Genomic DNA, 7155 nt, shown 5'->3' on the forward strand with positions numbered 1-7155 from the left:
CACATTGGTTGTTGAGCTTTTGAAGGAGCAAAAACAGTTCAGAAAGAAAATAAAAAGTTTTCTTTCTTGTTTGTTTTTAAAGGTGCCATGTGAACCAGGTGTCTTCCCCTGAAAAAAAAAAAAAAAAAAAAGTTGTTAAAATATACTTAGAAATGTGAGTTGTGTGTGTTCAATTTGCTCCCAAGAAGTAATATAGATGAAGTTCAGCATTTCTTCTTCTGTTTCATTCCATATGCCATAGGGAATATTCTGTTACATATTGAAGATTTCTTTGAGACTATCATTCACCAGTTTAATGAATGGTTTGCCGATTAATAAGCTATAGGTTTCTAAAAATATATTATTCTTTAGACAATATCCGTGTCATGTGAAAATTGTCTTCTTCCTTGTTTATTTTGAGTCTAATAAGTGTTAGTTTTGATATATATATATATATATATATATAATAGGGCCCATTTCTTATAAACTTAAGCTTTTGGATTAGATGGTAACTCAACATATTTATTTAGAGAAGGAAAGATATAGTTAAAGTTAATTAAAATTTTTATTAATATAATCTTCCAAAGATACACACTTGGAAAACAACGTAAAGATGTACTGTGTATATCTCTAATGTAGGTTTTGCGAATACTTTACTCAACTATATCATTGGGTGCACTGTAGGCAGCAAAAGTCTTGGCAAAGCTGCATATCAAGGGAACCGACAATAGTAGAACGAAAGATGATGGAACAACTCTACAAAATGGTTCAAGTGAGACTTTCTCTATAAGCAATGAGCCTTATTCTAAAAGTGATTCAAAAAAACCAACTTATGCAACTACATAGTTGATATAGATTATAAAAGAGATGGACGTCACAGAAAAATCAATAAATCTCTAGTAGCTAAGCGATATGCACGTGGCCATGAAATACCAAATTCACTGAAGATGGTTATGTTCTAGCCTCTTCAAGGGAGAGCAAGGAGTGTTTGACAAGATTAGAGTGTGATGTGAATTCAAAGGAAGTAGAACCAAAAGCAGCCAACTTGAATGCAGTTCAGATAGAAGATGGCAAAAAATTCTCAAGTTTAGAGGGAAGCACTGATGCAATGGAAGTTCATCAAGCAAAGGGGATAATGAATCTAACACCATAGTAGATTGTGAGATTCACTGGAAGGACCTGCATTTAAGGGAGGAGATTGGAGAGGGTAAACTTGTGAGCTCAATTTATTTTGTAAATTAGTTCTTGTTTTTCCTTTTTTTTTTTTTCCGGTTTTGGCTAAGAATCAAAGTATTGTGTTTATAAGACTCTACACATTGCTCATCTGGTATAAGATTTTAGTATTCCGATAGTTATTCTTACCTTCAACGATGAAGACTTTTGCGTGGATTCTGGGATATAGGAAACTACGCATGTTTATTAAAGGTCATGGAATCATATTGAGCATACTTTTTCTTGCCTTACAAGTTCTTGTGCCATTGTTTATCATGGAATTTGGAATGGATCGGTAAATTTAAGCTAAAAGTACCCATTTTCTTAGTTCTTAACCCAAGTAGTAATGTGGTATCATTTGTTTTAACCTTAAGATAACTTGGCTTCTCTTGAATAGGATGTTGCTATTAAGGTGTACCATGGGAATCAATATACTGAGGGAATTCTACAAGACTACCAAAAGGAGGTACTTCAAACTCTCAACTTTAATTTTTTTTCTTTTCCCTAAACAGTATTTGAAAAAGGAAGAAACTTTATCTGGGGATCTTACTTGTGTATCCTTCAGATTGATATAATGAAGAGATTGAGACATCCAAATGTATTGTTGTTTGTGCGAGCAGCATATTCACAAGAACGACTAGCCATTGTCACAGAGTTCTTACCCAGGTAAAAGGGACTGCATATTTCTCTAAGCCAAGTTAACAGATAATAGTAAGAGTCAATGTTCCAATCAAAGTAGGTTCCTTTTGTATTGAGTAAAATTATAAAATGCACATGATTTTTTATGCAACTTGGCATCATGGTAAAGAGTAAGAAGCTTTTTTGTGTTAATTAGTCCATAGATGGCCTAATATATACGTACATTTATATGATCTTCTCTTTTCATGGGCATTATTCCCAGAACCTTACATTGTGTTTTGTTTGTGTTGCAGGGGAAGCCTTTTTAGAACACTTCACAAGAACAATCAAGCACGTGATATCAGGCAGCATCTGAGGATGGCCCTTGATGTTGTGAGTCTGTGTTTCTTTTATGCGCTGTCTGTGTTGGCAACTCAAATTAAACATTAAAATAGATTGTTTTATTCTCAGCTATGCTATATCATAACACATGTTTTTATTTTATTGCAGGCTAGAGATATGAATTATTTGCATCATAGATATCCTGTCAGGACCCGTCCAAAATTTCTCACCGGAACCCTAGACAAGCCTTGATCCCAGGAAAACTCTACCGGATCCTCCAATGGAAAATCGGGCAAAATCTCCCCTAAGGGTTGAACTTACCACAATTTTTTTCCTGCACTGAAAATACACTTCTATATACACCACCTTATTCCTCCCATATTACTACAATTTAAGTTCCACAACTGGCAGCACTTCAATAACAAATTATACAAAAGGCATATAATGGAATTAATTTAGTAAATAACCAAATAAAATATACCATCACAGATTCTCGTCCGCCCACACCACCCACTTAGTGCTGCACATGTCCATTACACTTCAATATCGTGTTAAAAATATGCCAATGCATAACATAGAAAGAAAGGTAAAACAACATCACATTAACAACAAAATAAAAACAATAACAATGTTTTAATGATACTGGTATTAATGTAACTTGCCCGAGGGCTACCACATAACCACACCTGCCCAAGGGCTATCTCACCTACCCAAAGGCTACCACTTGTCCGAGAACTATTATACTTGCCCGATGGCTATCTTTCTTGCCCATAGGCTGTTATACTTATCCAAAGGTATCATATGGTAGTAATATTAATATAATAACATCGATTAAGAATATTGGTAAGAAATTAAATCACAATTAGATAACATAACATAAGTACATAAAAATCATATCTTAAAATCCATAGCATAAAATGAAATATGCATGCTCGTAATGGAGATACGTACGATACCTTCTGACATACTACGTGATCCATGATTCCAGCTGTTGCCGCACCTTACTACCAATACAAACTAGGGTGGTTGCCTATGTTGGCCATCCGATCCCCTGGACTCGTAGGCAACATGATTATGGGGCTAGCTCTACATGGACCACATTTGTTCGCCGCCTCCGTATGGTGCGGTATATACAGAATAATATCAAATAATATAACATACAAATATATGTATGAACACACACACACACATATATATATATATATGTATATAAAAATATACTTGATGCACCATACTATATACCAGTGATGTCCGAAGGTACCCAGCGTCCCGAGCATCGACTGACGGGGGGGTTAAAGAGAGAAACTTGCATACGGTCGCTTCGGCGTCCTGACAGCGCCGCTGCTCAAACCGTCATCCTGGCCATGGAGGGGGACGGCTGATGTGCATTACATAAAACTTGCCTGCCCTCGGTCCGATGGCAACTCACAAGAGACATTACAACTTGCGCACTTATCATAATCACATATACAGTACAGAACACCGGTACGTGTATGGGTGCATCTAAAATAAATAACCATATTTATTATTAAAATACCAAATTTTTTCCAATATTCACCGTGGGAATTATACCATTTTTTAAAATTCACCATCCCATATCTTTCTTAATTAACACCAGCATAAATCCACCGATAATAATATACAAATAATTTTTTTTCTCCAATCATAAAATCAATTAAATAATATTCCAAGGGCATAATTATATAATTTGAAACCACCAAACTTAACCAATATTTTCCTCGAAATATTTAAAAGCAAATCATGCCCAAAAATAATATTAAAATCCAAATACACTTAATTAAATGAAAACACCTTACTCATACGAAATGAATACAATTAAATCACAATAATAAAAATCAAGAATTCCTTAATAAACCAAATTTCCATTTAACATCAATAAACATAATAAAATTTAAATCATAATTTCAGAAAATTAGTTTCTTCCACAATAATTCAATTCAACACAATTTGGCATTTTCAATATAAATAATAACTTAGTTAAATATCCAACACATAAAATTCATTCTTCAAATATTTAATTAACACAAAATATACTTAATTCAACAACCCAAAGTATAAATATGAGGCAATATATACACTAAATCAACATACTTAGCATCATAAATTTACATAGCAGTTTCTCAAATATTAAACACATATGATCTAATTAATTCTATAAAACGAATATGTTTAAATCACATTAAAATAACACATTAAAATCAAATAACAATATCTCTTAAAATTTAAACATATATGATATACTTCAAAATTTTGAATGATATAAAATACATATGTATAAATGTCTTGATGCACACAAGTACATAGATATATATATATTCACACACACACATATATATCCACATATATATAATTAGGTATTTTCATATAACATCACACATCTCCATATATATATATATATATATATATTCATATGTTTACCGTATATGTGTATATATACATATATACGGAAATTCTATGGTGAGGACGGTCCGCATGAGAACCGCAGTATTAGTGACGGTTTTTCATAGTATTAACGACGGTTTCTTAGAAAATCGCCACCAATACTACGAAAAACCGTCACCAATACTGTGGTCCGCATGAGGACCGTCCGCACCATAGACGAACTGTACATATATATATATATATATATATATCAATCTATACACATGCTAACTATAATTTTTTGTGTAATAATCCCAATCAACATAGCAAGTAAACTCACAAAATCTATAACAATCCTTTTACACCTTCTACTTAATATTATTAACATTGCCCACTCTATCTTGATAGGAAATCCGATGACCCCGTATGGCCTAAACTGCAAATTTGGAATTTTTCAATATCTTGACAATTAATTCAAATTAACCATTTCTTTAGCCTCTAACAATCATTAAGAACCCAAATGTAATGGCAATTGGCTAAGGGCTTGTCCAATCTCTATCCAATTTCAACATAAACACAACCTAACTCCATCAATGGCAACTTCCTAATTACTCCATTATAATTCACATTCTAGCTACCAAATTGAAGCTTATGATGAGAGCATCAAGGAGATACCTTCAATTGGTCCCACCGCCGCTGGAGGTCGCCGGAATCTTGCCGTGAAGTTGCTGCCGAAACGGGTCTCTTGTCATATCTCACGAATGAGCCAGATTTGAGCCAATCCAAGCTCGGAAACGGATTCAGGGGGTCCAAATCCATGGGAAAGGACCAGTCACGCCGCCGGTAGCCGCGGGAATCCTGGTCAACAGGGAGGACGCCGGCCGCCGATGTTGGGCGCCGATCCCCGCGCATCCGTCGGCCAACCGGCCGGAGAATCGACGGCTAAGCTTGCCTGGCCGTGGGCCGTCCCGTCGCTTGGCGCGTGTGGCCGTCCGATTGTTACACGTTTAAAAAATAATATTAAAATAATACGGTATCTTAAAATTTTGCAGGTCTATAACTTTTTAACGGGATCCCAAATTAGGCATGCCGCTAGTCTGTGGACTCATATCAACGAGCACTTCACAACCATGTATGAGTCAAAGCTCATTTCCCCATAAATAAAAAGTCAACTCCGGCACCCTTGGGCAGTTTGGACCCCAATCTTGTTTTACTCATATCTTTCAACCGTAGCTCCGTTTTCAACGTGCTACTAGTCTACAAACTCGTGCCAACGTGTACTTCGTAACGGTACCTCAGTCAACCTAGAATTCCATCCGAGTAAAAAAGTCAACTTTTTACCCCTGGATCAACGGTCAACCTCGGTCAAAGTTGGAAATTTTCCGTTGTACTTTGGGACGGGGTGTTACATATCCACCTATAGTGCATAGAGATCTTAAATAATCTAACCTGCTTGTTGACAAGAATTAGAGTGTGAAGGTAATTTTTAATGATTGATAGCTTTATAATTACGCAGATTAAGCTTAATATCAATTTTCTTAGGAAATTTATACTCTTCAGGTTGGAGACTTTGGCCTATCAACATTAAAGAGTGAGACCTTCTTGATGGGAAAATTTGGGAGAGGGACGGTAATAATGTTTTCCTCTTATCTCTAAGTTATAGCGTCAATGTTCATAGTAGTAATCAGCTCCTATCAATAACATCTTTTATGCCTTTTCCATTTCTAAATGCAGCCTCAGTGGATGGCCCCTGAAGTCCTTCATAATGAACCTTCAAATGAAAAGTAATTCCTGCAGACCAAGCTTTAGAATTTTGTCTAGGTGGTTTTACAAATTAACTCCCATTTTCAAATAGAGCTTTGAATGTGGAAGAGAATACTTGGTGAACTTTTAGTTCTCAATATAAAAATTTTTCCATCTTGAAATTTCCAACTCTGTGGGAAACCTCGTTTATTAATCACTATTAGGGGATTCAAAGTTTCATGCTTTTATTACTTCTTCCTTTCTGGTCACCAAATAATTTCCATTAGCAAAGCAGTACATAAAAATGTTCTTTCAATAATAATAAAAGTGAAGGCCATAATTGGTTCCTTTCCAAGTTTCATGGTTTTGCTAATCATTGCATTGTCTTCTCTTTGAACAGATCTGATGTTTTCAGCTTTGGTGTGATTCTCTAGGAACTAATGACTGAATCCATTCCATGGAATCACTTAAATTCTTTACAGGTCTTTCTTTCTTTCTTTTGGAACCTCACATTGCATGCACCTTTTCATCCAATAACACATTGAAAGTTAACCATTTCTGTGTTCCATTTGAAAGGTTGTTGGAGTTGTAGGCTTCATGGATAGAAGATTAGACCTCCCAGAAGGCTTTGATCCCCACGTAGCATCGGCCATCTGAGAATGTTGGCGAAGGTAGTTCTATACTTTTTAAGTTTCTAACCAACTCTTTTTTAGCCTGGAATTTGCTAGCTGTACTAAACCTGTATTCTAAGACAAGCAGTGATCCACAACAATGTCCATCTTTTGAAGACATAATCCAAAGAATGATGATACTCCAAAGAGCTGCACCATTGCCTACTCGGAAGAGCTCAGAACCTTGGAATTTTTTTGTGGTTTTTCA

General features: G+C 35.4%; 1 pseudogene; it reads left to right on the forward strand.

Moving 5' to 3' along the window:
- Positions 1 to 592: 592 nt before the first annotated feature.
- On the forward strand, positions 593 to 6933 carry LOC107430033 (serine/threonine-protein kinase CTR1-like; annotated as a pseudogene).
- The last annotated feature ends 222 nt before the right edge of the window (positions 6934 to 7155 follow it).

This window comes from Ziziphus jujuba, chromosome 6, assembly GCF_031755915.1.
Source record: "Ziziphus jujuba cultivar Dongzao chromosome 6, ASM3175591v1".
Lineage (NCBI taxonomy): Eukaryota > Viridiplantae > Streptophyta > Magnoliopsida > Rosales > Rhamnaceae > Ziziphus > Ziziphus jujuba.